Source organism: Procambarus clarkii, chromosome 38, assembly GCF_040958095.1.
Source record: "Procambarus clarkii isolate CNS0578487 chromosome 38, FALCON_Pclarkii_2.0, whole genome shotgun sequence".
Taxonomy (NCBI): Eukaryota; Metazoa; Arthropoda; class Malacostraca; order Decapoda; family Cambaridae; genus Procambarus; species Procambarus clarkii.
This window is the reverse complement of record NC_091187.1, coordinates 10,051,831-10,074,298: the sequence shown is the minus strand read 5'-3', so window position 1 is coordinate 10,074,298 and position 22,468 is coordinate 10,051,831. Positions and strand designations below refer to the sequence as shown.

At 47.8% G+C, this 22,468-nt stretch overlaps 1 long non-coding RNA gene across 1 annotated transcript; it reads left to right on the top strand.

Moving 5' to 3' along the window:
* The first annotated feature begins 123 nt into the window (after positions 1 to 123).
* LOC138372221 (uncharacterized) lies at positions 124 to 21,207 on the top strand. The gene is made up of 3 exons (XR_011230743.1): positions 124 to 453; positions 655 to 679; positions 21,066 to 21,207. It is a non-coding gene; the product is annotated as an uncharacterized lncRNA (long non-coding RNA).
* The last annotated feature ends 1,261 nt before the right edge of the window (positions 21,208 to 22,468 follow it).

Sequence of the window (22,468 nt, the reverse complement as noted above, 5' to 3'; positions counted from 1 at the left end):
CAAGTTAGGGATACTGAACCCATGCTCTCCTGGGTTCCCCCAGCATTAGAACCCACGTTCAGATAGGCTCCCAAGTCGAAAGAAATCTACAGCACCACCGCCTGGTGAGGCGCAGGAGGAGAACCTGAACGCCACCACACGGAGTGACCCCCAACTAAGGTGTAAACACCGAGCGCCGGCGGTCCACACCCGACACAGCTCCCCTGACACTTTACGGTGAAGTGCTCCTATACTCGGTGATGACAGTGCTCCCTAGACCTCACAGTGAAGTGCCCACAGGTTCCCCCCTTACACAGTGCTCCCAGGACTCCCCACCCCCCCAAGTGGCAGATGACAGTCCAGGAACACATTCTCCAGCGACGTCGGGTTAAACTACCCAGTCCTATGCAGACATGCCACTCGCGGGGCTCCAGCACCCCTGCTGGACCTGTCTGGCAAATGCAACTTCTCCAGGTAATAGCCCCGTCTCAGTAACACCTTGGGACGGTGCCCCCGGCGCACCTAACCTACTCAGGTCCTCGGGACAATATGTTTATTGTTTGTGATGTGTGTCTATGTATGTATTAACACGTTGTACTGAACGGGGTGAGAATAGCTTGAGCTGCCTCATCCTTTTGTGTGTATTTTACCTCAATAAACTTATTTCAATTTCAGGTCCTCGGGACAGTTGAGGTGTCAGGTAAGTGAGGGACGATCAGGGGGAGTGAGGCCCCATACTTGAAAACCTATCCACCGCTGCCCATTGAATGGGGGGGTGGGGTGTAACCTATCCACCGCTGCCCACTGGACAGGGGGGGGGGGGTGGGGGGGTGTAACCAATCCACTACTGCCCACTGGAGGGGGGTGGGGTTGTAACCTATCCACCGCTGCCCACTGGATGGGGGGGGGGGGCGGTGTAACCTATCCACCACTGCCCACTGGATGGGGGGGGCGGCTTAACCTATCCACCACTGCCCACTGGATGGGGGGGGGCGGTGTAACCTATCCACCACTGCCCACTGGATGGGGGGGGCGGCTTAACCTATCCACCACTGCCCACTGGATGGGGGGGGGGGGCGGTGTAACCTATCCACCACTGCCCACTGGATGGGGGGGGCGGTGTAACCTATCCACCACTGCCCACTGGATGGGGGGGGGGCGGTGTGCAGGAGAAACATCAATTGTGACACTAGCTCTCCACATGTCGGTTGCTTAATTTAGAAACTGAACTTGTGGTCGATCTCGAAGCCATTGTTGATGTGACGACTTATATTGAATTTTGTAACTAGCTCTTCAAGATTATAACTTGTTTAGCTAAATGAATTGTGTGGTTCAGTCCCTGAGCCCATTATGTGCCTCTGTAACCCACTACCGCCCACAGCATGGGTATGGGGTGCATAATAAATGAACTAAACTTAACCTTTCAAATGTAGCAAGTGCATGAACAGGGATGGTTTATGTACTCTTGAGTGAATGTACCATAGCGCAATAACGCCCAATTTGACGTTAAATGTGGGTGGGAGGAGGAAAGAGTGGGCGGAGCCGCCCACGACGGAGGGCGGGGCCGCCCACGACGGAGGGCGGGGCCGCCCACGACGGAGGGCGGGGCCGCCCACGACGGAGGGCGGGGCCGCCCACGACGGAGGGCGGGGCCGCCCACGACGGAGGGCGGGGCCGCCCACGACGGAGGGCGGGGCCGCCCACGACGGAGGGCGGGGCCGCCCACGACGGAGGGCGGGGCCGCCCACGACGGAGGGCGGGGCCGCCCACGACGGAGGGCGGGGCCGCCCACGACGGAGGGCAGGAGGGAGGCAAGGAACAGTTGCCAGATATGACTTATCATCGCCCTCACTGCCTCACCACCATTTAACGTCATATTCGTCTGTTGACGTTCAAATGTAGCCAATATATAACACTGACGATTTATCTACAAAACTAACCCTTGGCTGAATGTACCTTAGCTTAAAAACGTCCAAATTTCCCGTGAGATGAGGTGGGAGAGTCTTGCGGCAATGGTGGTATTTGGCAACACAACCACCAACCATTGCTCGTCAACTTGCAAGCTTGCTAGTTGCTTAATTAGCCTCGCAACCCTTCATTTACCTCTCTAAACATCACCAACCTATATATATTGACTTGATTTGGCCAATGAATGCATCCTGCAACGGATATTAAATAATAAACTTGACATAAGGAGTATTATTTTATACATTAACGCGATGTTGTCATCAGTCGTCTTGAATAATTAAGATCTTGTAGTAAATAATACATTCTCATCATTTAATTGTAATTATTGGTCATTTTGGGGAGAATAACGTTATATATGCAATTCCCTGTTCTGTTCTTTGTTCTGTTTTCTGTTCTGTTCTATGCCCTCTTCTGTTCTCTGTTCTGTTCTATATTCTGTTAAATGTTCTGTTTTCTGTTCGGTCCTATGTTCTCTATTCTGTTATCTGTTCTGTTCGGTTACGTTCTCTGTTTTCTGCTCAGTTCTCTGTTCTGTTGTCCTGTCTATTCCCTGTCCTGTTCTCTGTTCGGTCCCTTGTTCTGTTCTCCCTGTTCTCTGTTCTGCTCCGTTCTCTGTTCCCTGCTCAGTTCTATGTTCTCTGTTCTATTCTGTTTTCTGTTGTGTTCTCTGTTATTTGTTCAGTTCAATGTTCTGTGTTCTCTTCTCTTCTGTTCTAGGTTCTCTGTTGTGTTCAAGGTTCTCTGTTGTGTTCAAGGTTCTCTGTTGTGTTCAAGGTTCTCTGTTGTGTTCAAGGTTCTCTGTTGTGTTCCAGGTTCTCTGTTGTGTTCAAGGTTGTCTGTTGTGTTCAAGGTTTTCTGTTGTGTTCAAGGTTCTCTGTTGTGTTCCAGGTTCTCTGTTGTGTTCCAGGTTCTCTGTTGTGTTCAAGGTTCTCTGTTGTGTTCAAGGTTCTCTGTTGTGTTCAAGGTTCTCTGTTGTGTTCCAGGTTCTCTGTTGTGTTCAAGGTTCTCTGTTGTGTTACGTTAGGAGAGGAGAATAACATGATATAATGAGGACTGGAGCACAAGTTGGCGTTATTGTGTAAGACACTCGACATAGTTGCCAAATGTTGCTAGTTTTCAATTACTATGGCTGCAACCCATCCTCCGAATTGACAGTAAGGTTTAATACTAAGTGTAATAAGTACATTTCCTTACTGTCATATAATTTTTGTATACTTATTTTACATGCAAAATATGCTAGGAAATAACAGAAGTACAGACAAAGGCAAAACAAAAGAACAGTTAGATGCCCGAAGGGCCACAGAAAAAAACGCAGAACACAGAACATAAAACAGAAATACTTGGTGAAACACACATGCGCTCGGTGATTGTACACTGGTCAACAATACACTGGAATAGTGACGCGTCAACGAATAAGCTGCACTGTCACTTAACATAAATAGTGAAAGTAGGATAATTTTAGCCCTGTAGTCCAGATGTACATTCATATTTCTCGGGAAAGTCTGCCTTCTGAAGCCGGACGCAATACCCCTCCCAAAGACTCGCAATAGCAGGATTAATAAGCGCACGAGGACGCGCCTACACATCCGGAAATCCAGTCATAAATGATTGGGAACCCACACAATATCTGGCCACACAGGGAGCGTCAACACCCGCTACTAGGATTTCTAGTAGGATTTCTAGTAGGATTTCTAGTAGGATTTTAGGTGATTTCTAGTAGGATTTCTAGGGAATTCCTAGTAGGATTTCTAGTAATTGGCATATTTTCGGTTAAAAAAGTCGGAATTTCAAACTGTGAATACGTGCAGAGAGCCATAATTTGGCTCCAAAATATGGCTCAGGTATCAGATTTGGGATGTTTGGGATATTTAGAAAACTGCAGGGGGGGTTTGGGCAAAATGTGACCCACTGCCGCTTTCAGTAATTGGCTTATTTTAGATATAAAAAGTCCATACATAAACTTCCCAATACTCCCCCACTCTCCCCAATACTCCCCCACTCTCCCCAATACTCCCCCACTCTCCCCAATACTCCCCCACTCTCCCCAATACTCCCCCACTCTCCCCCACTCTCCCCAATACTCCCCCACTCTCCCCAATACTCCCCCACTCTCCCCAATACTCCCCACTCTCCCCAATACTCCCCCACTCTCCCCAATACTCCCCCACTCTCCCCAATACTCCCCCACTCTCCCCAATACTCCCCCACTCTCCCCAATACTCCCCCACTCTCCCCAATACTCCCCCACTCTCCCCAATACTCCCCCACTCTCCCCAATACTCCCCCACTCTCCCCAATACTCCCCCACTCTCCCCAATACTCCCCCACTCTCCCCAATACTCCCCCACTCTCCCCAATACTCCCCCACTCTCCCCAATACTCCCCCACTCTCCCCTATACTCCCCCACTCTCCCCAATACTCCCCACTCTCCCCAATACTCCCCCACTCTCCCCTATACTCCCCCACTCTCCCCAATACTCCCCCACTCTCCCCAATACTCCCCCACTCTCCCCAATACTCCCCCACTCTCCCTTATACTCCCGCACACTCCCCCACTCTTAAGAACATAAGAACATAAGAACAAAGGTAACTGCAGAAGGCCTATTGGCCCATACGAGGCAGCTCCTATTCTATAACCACCCAATCCCACTCATATACTTGTCCAACCCGTGCTTGAAACAATCGAGGGACCCCACCTCCACAATGTTACGCGGCAATTGGTTCCACAAATCAACAACCCTGTTACTGAACCAGTATTTACCCAAGTCTTTCCTAAATCTAAACTTATCCAATTTATATCCATTGTTTCGTGTTCTGTCCTGTGTTGATACTTTTAATACCCTATTAATATCCCCCCGGTTATGTCCATTCATCCACTTGTAAACCTCTATCATGTCACCCCTAACTCTTCGCCTTTCCAGTGAATGCAACTTAAGCTTTGTTAATCTTTCTTCATATGAAAGATTTCTAATTTGGGGAATTAACTTAGTCATCCTACGCTGGACACGTTCAAGTGAATTTATATCCATTCTATAATATGGCGACCAAAACTGAACTGCATAATCTAAATGGGGCCTAACTAGAGCAAGATATAGCTTGAGAACCACACCAGGTGTCTTGTTACTAACGCTGCGATTAATAAATCCAAGTGTCCGATTTGCCTTATTACGAACATTTATGCATTGATCCTTTTGTTTTAAATTCTTACTAATCATAACTCCCAGATCCCTTTCGCAATCCGACTTCGCAATCACAACACCATCTAGCTCGTATCTTGTAACTCTATCATCATTACCTAACCTCAGAACTTTACATTTATCAGCATTAAACTGCATCTGCCAATCCTTTGACCATTTCAAAACCCTATCTAGATCAACTTGAAGTGATAGTGAGTCCTCCTCCGAATTAATTTCCCTACCGATTTTCGTATCATCGGCAAATTTGCAAATGTTGCTACTCAAACCTGAATCTAAATCATTTATATATATTATAAACAACAGAGGTCCCAGGACAGAGCCTTGAGGCACTCCACTTACAACATTTTCCCACTCTGACTTGATTCCATTTATACTAACTCTCTGTTTCCTTTGGTATAGCCATGCCCTAATCCAGCTTAATATAGCACCCCCAATACCATGAGACTCTATTTTTTTAATCAGTCTTTCATGTGGCACTGTATCAAAAGCTTTGCTAAAGTCAAGGTATACAACATCGCAATCCTTACCACTATCAACTGCCTCAACAATGCTAGAATAAAAAGATAACAAATTTGTTAAACATGAACGGCCATTTATAAAACCATGTTGCGACTCAATTATTAATTTATGTTTTTCAAGATGAAGACGAATTTTATTTGCTATTATAGATTCGAGTAACTTTCCCACAATAGACGTTAGGCTAATTGGTCGATAGTTAGACGCAAGTGATCTATCTCCTTTCTTAAAAACTGGTATCACATTAGCAACTTTCCAAAACTCTGGCACTCTGCCTGACTCTATTGATTTATTAAATATGGTTGACAGTGGGTCACAAAGCTCCTCTTTGCATTCTTTAAGCACCCTAGCAAACACTTCATCCGGCCCTGGGGATTTGTTTGGTTTGAGTTTTACTATTTGTTTAAGAACATCCTCCCTGGTAACTGCTAAACTCGTCAACCTGTCCTCGTCCCCACCCACATAGACTTGTTCGGCTGAAGGCATATTGTTAAGTTCCTCTTTAGTAAATACAGATACAAAATATTTATTAAAAATACTACTCATCTCTTCATCACTATCTGTTATTTGACCTGTCTCAGTTTTTAACGGACCTATCCTTTCCCTAGTCTTAGTACGATATAACTGAAAAAAAACCTTTAGGATTTGTCTTTGCTTGCCCTGCTATGCGAACTTCATAGTTTCTTTTTGCTTTCCTTATCTCTTTTTTAACATTTCTAACCAGTTGTACGAATTCCTGTTCTAAAGTGACCTCCCCATTTTTAATCCTTTTGTACCAAGCTCTCTTTTTACCTATAAGGTTCTTCAAATTCTTTGTTATCCACTTTGGGTCATTAGTATACGATCTATTCAATTTGTATGGTATACTACGTTCCTGTGCTTTGTTTAGAATATTCTTAAATAAGTTATATATTGAATCCACATCGAAATCCCCATTTAAGTCACCTATCGCTGGGTTCATGTCTCGCTCCAAGACCGGCCCACACCCCATACCCAAGCCTTTCCAATCAATTTGACGCAAAAAATTTCTTAGGCTATTAAAATCAGCTTTTCGAAAATCTGGCACTTTAACAGAATTTTCTCCTACTGGTCTATTCCATTCTATGCTAAATCTGATTTCTTTGTGATCACTGCTCCCTAGCTCACTCCCTATTTCGATGTCATTAATTTGCGTTTCCCTGTTAGTTAACACTAAATCTAAAATATTATTTTCCCGTGTTGGTTCCTTAATGTGTTGCGTAAGAAAGCAATCGTCAATTAATTCTAGAAAATCTTCTGCTTCACTATTCCCTGTTTTGTTCAACCAGTTTATTCCGCTAAAATTAAAGTCACCCATGACATAAATACTGTTAGATCTAGATGCTCTAGATATTTCATCCCATAGATGCTTTGCTTCCATTCTGTCTAAATTTGGTGGCCTATATATTACTCCTATTATAATATTATTAGCTTTTTCGTTTAATTCAATCCAAATAGTTTCTGTGTGTGGCTCTGTTTTGATTCCCTCTTTGAGACTACATTTCAAATTGTCCCTAACATATATGGCTACTCCACCTCCTCGTCTAATATATCTATCTGTGTGAAATAGTTTAAATCCATATATTTGATATTCAGCTAATAGTTCTCTATTTTCTACATTCATACTCTTCCCCCACTCTTCCCCATACTCCCCTATTCTCCCCCCATACTCCCCCCATACTCCCCCATTCTCCCCCCATACTCCCCCATTCTCCCCCCATACTCCCCCATTCTCCCCCCATACTCCCCCATTCTCCCCCCATACTCCTCCATTCTCCCCCCATACTCCCCCACTCACCCAATACTCCCCCACTCACCCAATACTCCCCCACTCACCCAATACTCCCCCACTCACCCAATACTCTCCCACTCACCCAATACTCTCCCACTCACCCAATACTCCCCCACTCACCCAATACTCCCCCACTCACCCAATACTCCCCCACTCTCCCAATACTCCCCCACTCTCCCCCCATACTCCCCCACTCTCCCCCCATACTCCCCCACTCACCCCATACTCCCCCACTCACCCCATACTCCCCCACTCACCCCATACTCCCCCACTCACCCCATACTCCCCCACTCACCCCATACTCCCCCACTCACCCCATATTCCCCCACTCACCCCATATTCCCCCACTCACCCCATACTCCCCAACTCACCCCATACTCCCCAACTCACCCCATACTCCCCAACTCACCCCATACTCCCCCACTCACCCCATACTCCCCCACTCACCCCATACTCCCCCACTCACCCCATACTCCCCCACTCACCCCATACTCCCCCACTCACCCCATACTCCCCCACTCACCCCATACTCCCCCACTCACCCCATACTCCCCCACTCACCCCATACTCCCCCACTCACCCCATACTCCCCCACTCTCCCCCCATACTCCCCACTCTCCCCCCATACTCCCCCACTCTCCCCCCATACTCCCCCACTCTCCCCCCATACTCCCCCACTCTCCCCCATACTCCCCCACTCTCCCCCCATACTCCCCCACTCTCCCCCCATACTCCCCCACTCTCCCCCCATACTCCCCCACTCTCCCCCCATACTCCCCCACTCTCCCCCCATACTCCCCCACTCTCCCCCCATACTCCCCCACTCTCCCCCCATGCTCCCCCACTCTCCCCCCATACTCCCCCACTCTCCCCCCATACTCCCCCACTCTCCCCCCATACTCCCCCACTCTCCCCCCATACTCCCCCACTCTCCCCCCATACTCCCCCACTCTCCCCCCATACTCCCCCACTCTCCCCCCATACTCCCCCACTCTCCCCCCATACTCCCCCACTCTCCCCCCATACTCCCCCACTCTCCCTTCATACTCCCCCACTCTCCCCTCATACTCCCCCACTCTCCCCTCATACTCCTCCACTCTCCCCTCATACTCCTCCACTCTCCCCTCATACTCCTCCACTCTCCCCTCATACTCCTCCACTCTCCCCTCATACTCCTCCACTCTCCCCTCATACTCCGCCACTCTCCCCTCATACTCCGCCACTCTCCCCTCATACTCCTCCATTCTCTCCTCATACTCCTCCACTCTCCCCTCATACTCCTCCACTCTCCCCTCATACTCCTCCACTCTCCCCTCATACTCCGCCACTCTCCCCTCATACTCCGCCACTCTCCCCTCATACTCCTCCATTCTCTCCTCATACTCCTCCACTCTCCCCTCATACTCCTCCACTCTCCCCTCATACTCCTCCACTCTCCCCCATACTCCGCCACACTCCCTTGCTCTCCCCCCACACTCCCCCACTCTCCCCCTACACTCCCCCACTCTCCCCTATACTCCCCCATTCTCCCCCTACACTCCGCCACTCTCCCCTCATACTCCGCCACTCTCCCCCCACACTCCCCCACTCTCCCCCTACACTCCCCCACTCTCCCCTATACTCCCCCACTCTCCCCCTACACTCCGCCACTCTCCCCCCACACTCCCCCACTCTCCCCCTACACTCCCCCACTCTCCCCTATACTCCCCCATTCTCCCCCTACACTCCGCCACTCTCCCCTCATACTCCGCCACTCTCCCCCCACACTCCCCCACTCTCCCCCTACACTCCCCCACTCTCCCCTATACTCCCCCACTCTCCCCCTACACTCCGCCACTCTCCCCTCATACTCCGCCACTCTCCCCTCATACTCCGCCACTCTCCCCTCATACTCCTCCACTCTCCCCTCATACTCCTCCACTCTCCCCTCATACTCCTCCACTCTCCCCTCATACTCCGCCACTCTCCCCTCATACTCCGCCACTCTCCCCTCATACTCCACTCTCCCCTCATACTCCGCCACTCTCCCCTCATACTCCGCCACTCTCCCCTCATACTCCGCCACTCTCCCCTCATACTCCGCCACTCTCCCCTCATACTCCGCCACTCTCCCCTCATACTCCGCCACTCTCCCCTCATAATCCTCCACTCTCCCCTCATACTCCCCCACTCTCCCCTCATACTCCGCCACTCTCCCCTCATACTCCGCCACTCTCCCCTCATACTCCACTCTCCCCTCATACTCCTCCACTCTCCCCCTACACTCCGCCACTCTCCCCCCACACTCCCCCACTCTCCCCCTACACTCCCCCACTCTCCCCTATACTCCCCCATTCTCCCCCTACACTCCGCCACTCTCCCCTCATACTCCACTCTCCCCTCATACTCCTCCACTCTCCCCCTACACTCCGCCACTCTCCCCCCACACTCCCCCACTCTCCCCCCTACACTCCCCCACTCTCCCCTATACTCCCCCATTCTCCCCCTACACTCCGCCACTCTCCCCTCATACTCCGCCACTCTCCCCCCACACTCCCCCTACACTCCCCCACTCTCCCCTATACTCCCCCACTCTCCCCTATACTCCCCCACTCTCCCCCTACACTCCGCCACTCTCCCCTCATACTCCGCCACTCTCCCTTCATACTCCTCCACTCTCCCCTCATACTCCTCCACTCTCCCCTCATACTCCTCCACTCTCCCCTCATACTCCTCCACTCTCCCCTCATACTCCTCCACTCTCCCCTCATACTCCGCCACTCTCCCCTCATACTCCGCCACTCTCCCCTCATACTCCGCCACTCTCCCCTCATACTCCGCCACTCTCCCCTCATACTCCGCCACTCTCCCCTCATACTCCGCCACTCTCCCCTCATACTCCGCCACTCTCCCCTCATACTCCGCCACTCTCCCCTCATACTCCGCCACTCTCCCCTCATACTCCGCCACTCTCCCCTCATACTCCGCCACTCTCCCCTCATACTCCCCCACTCTCCCCTCATACTCCGCCACTCTCCCCTCATACTCCGCCACTCTCCCCTCATACTCCACTCTCCCCTCATACTCCTCCACTCTCCCCTCATACTCCTCCACTCTCCCCTCATACTCCTCCACTCTCCCCTCATACTCCTCCACTCTCCCCTCAGACTCCTCCACTCTCCCCTCATACTCCGCCACTCTCCCCTCATACTCCGCCACTCTCCCCTCATACTCCGCCACTCTCCCCTCATACTCCTCCACTCTCCCCTCATACTCCACTCTCCCCCATACTCCTCCACTCTCCCCCATACTCCGCTACACTCCCTTGCTCTCCCCCACTCTCCCCCTACACTCCCCCACTCTCCCCTATACTCCCCCACTCTCCCCCTACACTCCCCCACTCTCCCCTATACTCCCCCACTCTCCCCTATACTCCCCCACTCTCCCCCATACTCCCCCACTTTCCCCCATATTCCCCCACTCTCTTCAATACTCCCATATTCTCCCCCACTCTCCACCATACTCCCCCACTCTCCATCATACTCCCTCACTCTCCCCCATACACTCTCCTCCCTCACTCTCCCTCCCGCAGAGTTGGACTCTCTGCGGGAGGAGGTGCGTCAGCTTAAAAAACAACGAGAAGTAACGAAGGAGGAGACCAGCAGTAAAGGGACCTCGTCTTGGAGAGTTGCGAAAGACAGGGGCCTTAAGAAGACTTTGATAAAGCCGCCTTCAAACGCCATAGCAACTTCAAATTCATTTGACGTTTTGGAGGACGAGTGCTGTGGAGAGACTGTGGATCGCGCAAAAGGGAAAGCAACGAAGAGAAAGGAAGCGCAGGCCCCTCAGAAAGTAAAGGAAGTACCTAAGCAAACATTAGTTGTGGGAGATTCCCAGATAAGGTATTTGGATAGAACGTTTTGTGCTAGAGATAGGGGGAACAGGTTAAGGGTTTGCTATCCCGGAGCTGGCATTGGTGATATTATAAACAACATGAATGATATTATGGCTGGTAATGGGAACAATCCCATTATTTGCATTAGCGTGGGAGGAAATGATGTTGGTCGAGTCAGGAGTGAGGAACTGATTCAGAGGTATAAAACAGCCATAGAGTTAGTTAGGAGCAAGGAAGGAATCCCGATCATATGTGGCATTCTTCCAAGAAAGGGAGTGGGAAATGAATGGATATCGAGGGCACTTGGTGTCAATTGCCGGCTGGAAAGATATTGCAAATCAAATGCAATATCTTTCATAGACAACTGGGAACACTTCTATGGAAGAAATGAAATGTATGCTCGTGATGGGGTGCATCTATCGAGAGCTGGGGTTGTTGCTGTTGCGAACTCGCTAGAAGAAGTGGTTAGAGGTGTTTGTTTGGGTTTAAACTGTTAGTAGATAGAGGTATGGGAATTGATTTGGAGGAAGGAGGTAATAAAAGTATGTGTTTGTGGGAGAAAGGAATTGGCAAAACGATCAGGGAAAGAGAAGGTCCGCAAAATAACAATTCACTTAGGGTATATTACACTAACAGTAGAAGTCTAAGAAATAAAATTAACGAATTAAATGCTCTTGTCTGCACAGAAAAAATAGATATTATTGCACTTACCGAAACGTGGATGAATGTAGAAAATAGAGAACTATTAGCTGAATATCAAATATATGGATTTAAACTATTTCACACAGATAGATATATTAGACGAGGAGGTGGAGTAGCCATATATGTTAGGGATAATTTGAAATGTAGTCTCAAAGAAGGAATCAAAACAGAGCCACACACAGAAACTATTTGGATTGAATTAAACGAAAAAGCTAATAATATTATAATAGGAGTAATATATAGGCCACCAAATTTAGACAGAATGGAAGCAAAGCATCTATGGGATGAAATATCTAGAGCATCTAGATCTAACAGTATTTATGTCATGGGTGACTTTAATTTTAGCGGAATAAACTGGTTGAACAAAACAGGGAATAGTGAAGCAGAAGATTTTCTAGAATTAATTGACGATTGCTTTCTTACGCAACACATTAAGGAACCAACACGGGAAAATAATATTTTAGATTTAGTGTTAACTAACAGGGAAACGCAAATTAATGACATCGAAATAGGGAGTGAGCTAGGGAGCAGTGATCACAAAGAAATCAGATTTAGCATAGAATGGAATAGACCAGTAGGAGAAAATTCTGTTAAAGTGCCAGATTTTCGAAAAGCTGATTTTAATAGCCTAAGAAATTTTTTGGGTCAAATTGATTGGAAAGGCTTGGGTATGGGGTGTGGGCCGGTCTTGGAGCGAGACATGAACCCAGCGATAGGTGACTTAAATGGGGATTTCGATGTGGATTCAATATATAACTTATTTAAGAATATTCTAAACAAAGCACAGGAACGTAGTATACCATACAAATTGAATAGATCGTATACTAATGACCCAAAGTGGATAACAAAGAATTTGAAGAACCTTATAGGTAAAAAGAGAGCTTGGTACAAAAGGATTAAAAATGGGGAGGTCACTTTAGAACAGGAATTCGTACAACTGGTTAGAAATGTTAAAAAAGAGATAAGGAAAGCAAAAAGAAACTATGAAGTTCGCATAGCAGGGCAAGCAAAGACAAATCCTAAAGGGTTTTTTCAGTTATATCGTACTAAGACTAGGGAAAGGATAGGTCCATTAAAAACTGAGACAGGTCAAATAACAGATAGTGATGAAGAGATGAGTAGTATTTTTAATAAATATTTTGTATCTGTATTTACTAAAGAGGAACTTAACAATATGCCTTCAGCCGAACAAGTCTATGTGGGTGGGGACGAGGACAGGTTGACGAGTTTAGCAGTTACCAGGGAGGATGTTCTTAAACAAATAGTAAAACTCAAACCAAACAAATCCCCAGGGCCGGATGAAGTGTTTGCTAGGGTGCTTAAAGAATGCAAAGAGGAGCTTTGTGACCCACTGTCAACCATATTTAATAAATCAATTGAGTCAGGCAGAGTGCCAGAGTTTTGGAAAGTTGCTAATGTGATACCAGTTTTTAAGAAAGGAGATAGATCACTTGCGTCTAACTATCGACCAATTAGCCTAACGTCTATTGTGGGAAAGTTACTCGAATCTATAATAGCAAATAAAATTCGTCTTCATCTTGAAAACATAAATTAATAATTGAGTCGCAACATGGTTTTATAAATGGCCGTTCATGTTTAACAAATTTGTTATCTTTTTATTCTAGCATTGTTGAGGCAGTTGATAGTGGTAAGGATTGCGATGTTGTATACCTTGACTTTAGCAAAGCTTTTGATACAGTGCCACATGAAAGACTGATTAAAAAAATAGAGTCTCATGGTATTGGGGGTGCTATATTAAGCTGGATTAGGGCATGGCTATACCAAAGGAAACAGAGAGTTAGTATAAATGGAATCAAGTCAGAGTGGGAAAATGTTGTAAGTGGAGTGCCTCAAGGCTCTGTCCTGGGACCTCTGTTGTTTATAATATATATAAATGATTTAGATTCAGGTTTGAGTAGCAACATTTGCAAATTTGCCGATGATACGAAAATCGGTAGGGAAATTAATTCGGAGGAGGACTCACTATCACTTCAAGTTGATCTAGATAGGGTTTTGAAATGGTCAAAGGATTGGCAGATGCAGTTTAATGCTGATAAATGTAAAGTTCTGAGGTTAGGTAATGATGATAGAGTTACAAGATACGAGCTAGATGGTGTTGTGATTGCGAAGTCGGATTGCGAAAGGGATCTGGGAGTTATGATTAGTAAGAATTTAAAACAAAAGGATCAATGCATAAATGTTCGTAATAAGGCAAATCGGACACTTGGATTTATTAATCGCAGCGTTAGTAACAAGACACCTGGTGTGGTTCTCAAGCTATATCTTGCTCTAGTTAGGCCCCATTTAGATTATGCAGTTCAGTTTTGGTCGCCATATTATAGAATGGATATAAATTCACTTGAACGTGTCCAGCGTAGGATGACTAAGTTAATTCCCCAAATTAGAAATCTTTCATATGAAGAAAGATTAACAAAGCTTAAGTTGCATTCACTGGAAAGGCGAAGAGTTAGGGGTGACATGATAGAGGTTTACAAGTGGATGAATGGACATAACCGGGGGGATATTAATAGGGTATTAAAAGTATCAACACAGGACAGAACACGAAACAATGGATATAAATTGGATAAGTTTAGATTTAGGAAAGACTTGGGTAAATACTGGTTCAGTAACAGGGTTGTTGATTTGTGGAACCAATTGCCGCGTAACATTGTGGAGGTGGGGTCCCTCGATTGTTTCGGGTTGGACAAGTATATGAGTGGGATTGGGTGGTTATAGAATAGGAGCTGCCTCGTATGGGCCAATAGGCCTTCTGCAGTTACCTTTGTTCTTATGTTCTTATACTCCCTCATACTCCTCCACTCTTCCCTCTACTCCCTCATACCCCCCCACTCTCCCCTATACTCCCTCATACCCCCCCCACTCTCCCATATACTCCCCTGCTCTCCCCCATACTCCTCAACTTTCTCCCATACTCCTCAACTCTCTCCCATACTCCCCCACTCTCCCCCATACTCCCATACTCTCCCCCATACTCCGCAACTCTTCCTCTTACTCCCCCCACTCTCCCCCATACTCCCCCACTCTCTCCCATACTCTCCCCCATACTCCTCAACTCTCTCCCATACTCCCCCACTCTCTCCTCCATAATCCGCAACTCTCCCTCTTACTCCCCCACTCTTCCCCATACTCCCTGTTACGGCCCTACTGGGGCGTAACCGGGTTCTTTTCTGGTGTTATTAGAATTTGGGTTTCCGGCCCCAAGTTAGTAGAGGCTTTCAAGGGATGTGTTCCGTAACACAAGTTAACTTGAAGGGGGAGGGATACAAATATTCTGATTTATATATATTATTTCACCACCACCATAAATAAATATATAACAGTCACACGGGGGTTATAAATACACTATAATGTACAGAATTGTCTTCCTCCGAAGACACAGGATGCTCCACGGTGCTCACGATGAGTAGCCCTGGTTCTCTTCTTTGGCCCACGATGAATCCTCTTTAATTCTCTCGGCGAATCTACCCTGGCCACAGGCCAGCCAAATCACAGTCCCACTGGGTGCACCGTCGTGGAGGCCTTCAACCACAATCCAGCCTATAGCTGGTAGGTTCCGATCAGCTCCACTGTGTAGGCCACTCCACGACCAATGCTAGGGTTGCGAGCCCTAGGCAGGAGCCTCGTGTGATCCCGCTGATCACCCTCTCTAAGCACCACAGTGGCTAGTCTCTTCCACCAGCCAGCCCGGATAAGGCGATTCCTGATACTGCCACGTCACAGGCAGGCTAACACTCTCAACAGTGTTCGTCCGGGGGTGACTCACAGCTTCTTCAGAGCAAACTCGTGGAGAGACCTTGGCTGCCTTGGGTAGACTGATCCATCGTCCAATACAGCAGTCTCAGGTCGACTCTGTAATCAGACACGTCATTAATACTGGGACTAGGGAACCTCACTTACAGGCTTAGACACAAACGTCCACCTCTTTGCTCCATAGATGGCGTTGCTGTCTAAGCGCCACCTCACCAGAGGTCAGCAGCGGCTATGTTACGAGCTGATTAAGACGGGAATCCAGCACCTGTGGCCGGTATATCCCGCCCTCACTAGATGGCGTTGTCCATTTGGAGGAGGTTTCGGGAGCGGACTCACAGATGGCGTTGTCGTAATCGCTCCATGCTCCGACGATGGACTCGGGTCCGTAACACTCCCCGATACTCCCCCACATTCCCCCACTCTCCCCCATACTCCCCTACTCTCCCACACACTCCCCCACTCTCCTCCATAGTCCCCCATACTCCCTAACTCTCCCCCATAGTCCCCCATACTCTCCCACTCTCCCCCAATCTTCCCCATTCTCTCCCATTCTCCCCCATACTCCCCCACTCTCCTCCATACTCCGGACAACAAACATTAATTTGTTGTTGTTCATGAATGTTTGTAATGTCATCCACATTGCATATGCTCTTGCTTAATGTTTTGCTCCAACTGATAGCCCGAGGTTCATTCCTTTCATAGTAGGCTCGTATGTACCCTTCCTCTCTGGAGATAACTGTTTTGAGGAATTTAGGTTCCTCAAAGATTTTGGGTTTCTCTATTTACTGACTTCTCTTGAGTGACCTCGAATTGGGTGCATCTTACCTCCACATCAGGCCTCGGGGACGAGTCATCCTTCAAAGTCTGGTCTCACAAGAAAAAGCCTCGGCAGCCAAAAAAGCAGGAAGAATGGAGACCCACTGGTCAGAGCCCATCGCTATGGCTGGAGGAACCGATTCGAATCCCTCTGTTGCCACCCCGGAAGGGGCAACCCCCGAAACTGCCCAAGTCTCAGAATCCTCTAAACCTCGCCCCGATGCCCTCAGATGCTGCAGAGTGGGAATCAAGGGAGCAGGGAGAGGGAAGCAGAATGAATTACAGCAGGGGAAGAACGAGGGGGTGTGGACTGAACCATGACTGAAGCGACCAACACCCCCAAGTCCTGGTCCCTATAAGCAAAGCGGGGCAGCCTTGAGGCATCCGGGGAAGCAACCAACCTAGCATGTTGCAGCAACCTATATCCAGCATGCAACACCTGAGTTGTCTGCACCAAAATAATGTCATCGGTTGATTGGGTGAGTCAAGTCACAAACAAGCAACAATGCTCGCAGGTGTTACAAACCTTAAAACTTAGCATGGTTCCTTCCCCGCATTGATTAATTATATTAAATCAGCCTTACCAACAGGTGTCTAGGGGTAAAGGGAATAAAACACTGCATAACTTGGGGAAACAATGTATCTACGCTAAGGTTGACAAACATAACAATTAAATAATACAGATAATAGTCAGAAATATTCTTTAGCATGCAATAATATAAATAAAATCCTTATTGAGCAATGAGCAATCCCACCAGCACATGAATTCTAATTTGGGAAAATACACAATCATCTAACCAGAGAATTAACCGAGTATTAGCTAAAATAACCATAACCAAGGACTTAACTTAAAACATGTCTCCTCTCGACCAAAGCTGCCAGCCTCTGCCCAAGCGTCGGATCCCAGGGCAGGCGTCTACCACAATATCAACTAAACATCCACATAAACTATTGTAGAAATTCTACTAACAAAATGTAGTACTAATATTCAAATCATTATTAATCATAAGAGTATATAATAATGTTACATTACTCAATATAATTTACTGGTAAACAGAAATAAGAATTAGTCAAGGTTGAACTATACTCACTCGCTTGACATCAAGTTCCCACACTGGCCACATCCAAATATGGTCAACCCCCCACACGGAGAAACCAACATGAAAATACTTGCAAAAGCCTCATACAATATAATGCAACTCAGGCACACAACAGCATGCTACAATATATAACATACAAGAATCTAATATCATCCAACTGGATACTATAATAATTATAGAACAAGGCAATAGTAATATAAGCATCAAGAGTAATGTTAGAATCCTAGTAAGATTCGCAACAGCAGGACTCGGGGTCGAAGGTGTCACTTACTCTACAGGCAACATAACAAAGGCAAAAGCATTGAGCGTTGCCCTGAGACAAGGGAACAGAGCAACCTTCAAACTCTCAAAAAGTGAGTGGGGGACGCAGGGGTCGCATCCATTGGACCCCTTTCACCCCTACAGGGCTTCCCAGGGCCCTAAGTCTGGTTTTGTTAAGGTAAGCCCAACCAGGGTACTGCTAACTGGCATCCAAGTCTACCAAACAAATTTCTAAAACTGAACCCCCGGGACGTGTCCACTCACGGGGGCCAAGCAGGGGGAACCACCGAGCCCAGGAGGTCAAGATCCTAATATAACAAGGGGCAGGGGAACAAAAGCAGCCCCCCCCCCTCCACTACGTACAAAGGACAAGAGGACAACGGTACCCAGAAGGAACAGAACCGGCCACTGTAATATGTGAAAACTAGCTGCACAGTACCCTGTGCTCCTACCAGTGCAAAAACTACCAGTTACCCCAAGGTAAAAAGCGAGGAGGAAACCCCCCAACACTCCCAGGGCGGTCAATTACCGAGCAGCAAAAGACCAACAGATGTAGTTCCCAAGGTGCCTTGTGGAAGATAACCCCAGTCCCCAAGGGCGTTACTTACAGGACACTCGGGGAAGGGAACCCTAAGCACATGCAGCCCGAGTACCTGTGAATATTAGATTATTACTCCCAGCTCACACGCCACTGTAGAGCAGTACTGAACACAAGGCATAGCACAACAGAGAGAATCTGGAGCTGGAGCCACACGACTGAGCCTTATCACATCAGCCGAGAACTGGGGTGTGGATCGCTGGCATGAGGGGTCTGGGGCTCCCCCTTCCCCCTCCCGGGGGTGGGGGGGGGGAGCTGAGCAGACAAGTGACACGGCACATGTGACATCAAGCTCGTTTTCATTTGGGGAGTTGAGTCCACTCGTTAGTTTCAGTAGTGGTTGTAACCAGAAGAGGGGCTTGTTTTGAGGCGCTTGCCTTTCTGGGTGCCTGGCCTGGTCAATGGCAGACATAGAATGCTCCAAATCACATGTGCAGTTCTATAGGTCATTGCTCCTCGTGCCTCTCTGAGGGGGCCAGGTTCTGGCTCGTGGTCCCTGGTAGGCCTAAAACATCATTCACACTGATGCCAAAGTGTAATAATACTGTATACATATCTGCCTGGATAGCTCTGGGGAGCCTCCGGGCTCTCACCTAGAAAATGACGTTTCATTACATTCAAAGCTGGTTTTTTATTGTTTTGTGTGATGGAACTAAAAAGGAGTTCCCAGAAACCTTGGCAAGATGAGAAGGCTCAACTGTATCTACACTCGAATTGAAAGGGACAACCCTCGTAGCTGCCGAAGGGATATCCCAAAGAAGAACCCCAACCCTGAACCTACTACTGGGCCAGGGGCAGGGGAAAAAAAGAAGGGCAAACTCCCTGCCCAAAGGAGAAAGAAGGAAAAGGAGGTATGGACAAAATCACCGCCTATTCCATGAGACAAGCATCATTTGCTAGCCCCGGACCTCAAACCGGGGACACAACCTTGACTGCTGCAATCCAGGAACTAAAGACACCAGCAGTTGCTGCCAGAAGTCCCTCAAAAATTGGCAGAGTAGAGCAACTTGAAGGGAGCATCCCCTTCATGACTCAGGGCCAAAGGTGTGTCAGACCCAACAGGTAGCAGTGGAGGCAGACAAACTGAACATTGCCACAAAGCATGGATGGTGCGCAACCCAGAAATTTGCTCGAAGTGAGAGCAGGGATGGTGGGTGGATCACAAGGACCACCAAACCCATAAGGGTTTTCCAGGGCTTGCAGGGTGAATGTTCCCTGCAGGTATGCCCAGGCACTGGGATCGCTATGCTGGTAACTCCTATATAATTGTATAGGTTTCCCTATTAACACCCAATACCACCAGAAAGAGCAAGAGAGAAACCAAAAAGGGAACCATCCATGCCCAGACACTAGGTAAACCTAATAAGTCAGGAATGGCACAAATAAACCCCCCTGAGAGGAATGAGGGCACGATGAAAAATAAAGACCATAAAAGGACCGAATTACCAATTAAGTACCACTAACTCTCAAGATACCCGACCGTGGAACACAGAAGAATAGCAGACCAAACCAGGTATGGTAATCTGGAAGGCCTACCTCAGTGCGCCCCACCAGCATATAAACACACTCGACCCAAGGAGAGACTGACAGTCCAAGACAATAAGCTTACCTTCAGGGCGAGAGCCACCACAAGCATGGAGACCCCTTTAGGGAGTGAACCCTGACCACGCAAGGACAGCACTTAATTAGCGCACATGGAAGGTAGCCCTGGGCACATGCAGCTCCAAGAACACTAAACTCCTGGCTCACGTTGCACAACCATACACAGAAAAAGCCTCGAGGGCAAAACACCACTGAGCTGAAACCAAGACCAGAGCCAGAACAATGAGAGAGGAACTAGGCACATACATATCAGCATTAGAACTGAGGGTGGAGCAGTTGGCCGACACCTGACTGCCTCCCTCCTTCCCCCAAATGTTGAGGAAGGTGGAGGCAAATGAGCTAGCTCAAGTTTCATGAATTTTCAATTGTTTGTTTACATTGTTGTTCATTTGGTGGTTTTGAGGCTGTGGTGTATTTTGTTGCATTGACTTTCTGGGTGCCTTGCTTTGGTGGTGGCAAACAGAAATAAGTTGACAAATTTTGTTCATAACTGCCTTTGCTCCCTGCACCTGTGAGGTGGGTCAGGTTCTGTCAATACGAACTCCACAACTGATGGCACCTTGTAGTTTGGCACTATATCAGTATAGTAGCTTCAGGGAGCCACTAGGGGCTTTCCCCTGAAAAAAAAAATAGGTTGTGGAAATAATAAGACTCAAATAGTAGTTATATCATCTAAGACTAGCCGGTGTGGAACTGTTCCAGGTCTAAAACAGACTTACTTGTTCATCCACACCTTAATCTCTGAACCATTTAGGTTTAAGGTGTTCCACTCAATACAATAATTTAGTGATGTTTGCAATGCTGGACAGTTCTTAGAATTATGATACTGAGGATATAACAGTTAATGTGTTTCTTTTTTCTCCTGTGCAGGAACGCAATGTGGAAGTGTTATTCTGCTACGAGGCCTATGATGTAGTAGTTCTCATGCAGCTACGGGAATTCACTAACAGGAAAATTGTTTCTGTAGAGAAAGAAATGCATCAGCATAAAGAAGCAGTTGATTACGAAGGAAGTAAGAAACTTAACAACTTTTGTATAACTTTTCTAACTGGCTGCTAAGAAGACAGAAAAATCATTATCTTCATGAGTTTTTATTCATTCTTTGGTGAAAATTTAAAAAAAATTCTGATATTACTGCTAATTCCCTTCCTGTTTAAATTTGTATATTAATGTGAAATAACTGGTGTCCCATAATTTTCTGTTCTCGTAAGTTTCCAATTGTCTACATTCATCTACAATCTGGATTAATTAAATTTCCATAATGCCCATTGAATCTTTGCACACAAGTGCATTCAAATCATTAATTTGATTTTTAATACTGCTTTTGTAATTGTATTTTCTGTGAGGAAAATTGTCAGCTCTCTGAAGCTATCACACTGAATAAGTGCCATACTACTAGGTGTCATCAGTTGCAGAGTTCTGTTGGCCTTCTGTGGACTATGAGCCAGATCCTGCCCCCCCCCCTCAGAGAGGAGCAGGGAGCAATGACCTGTGAACACTTTAAATAAATGTAAAGTTTATCACCTTTTCCACCATCCAAGGGAAGGCTCCTAGCAAGATAAGCAAATCAAAACAGACTACCGCATGGTTAAAACGACACCGTAGCCTAAAATTTCCCAAACGAACTCCCCCACAATGAAAACAAAATTTTGTGAAACTAGCCCCCCCCCCCTTCACTAGTCTGCCCCCCCCCTTCTTCACTAGTCTGCCCCCCCCCCTTCTTCACTAGTCTGCCCCCCCCTTCTTCACTAGTCTGCCCCCCCCCTTCTTCACTAGTCTGCCCCCCCCTTCTTCACTAGTCTGCCCCCCCCTTCTTCACTAGTCTGCCCCCCCCCGTCTTCACTAGTCTGCCCCCCCCCCTTCTTCACTAGTCTGCCCCCCCCTTCTTCACTAGTCTGCCCCCCCCTTCTTCACTAGTCTGCCCCCCCCCTTCTTCACTAGTCTGCCCCCCCCTTCTTCACTAGTCTCCCCCCCTTCTTCACTAGTCTGCCCCCCCCTTCTTCACTAGTCTGCCCCCCCCCTTCTTCACTAGTCTGCCCCCCCCCGTCTTCACTAGTCTGCCCCCCCCTTCTTCACTAGTCTGCCCCCCCCCTTCTTCACTAGTCTGCCCCCCCCCTTCTTTACTAGTCTGCCCCCCCCTTCTTCACTAGTCTGCCCCCCCTTCTTCACTAGTCTGCCCACCCCCCTTCTTCACTAGTCTGCCCACCCCCTTCTTCACTAGTCTGCCCCCCCCCCTTCTTCACTAGTCTGCCCCCCCCCCTTCTTCACTAGTC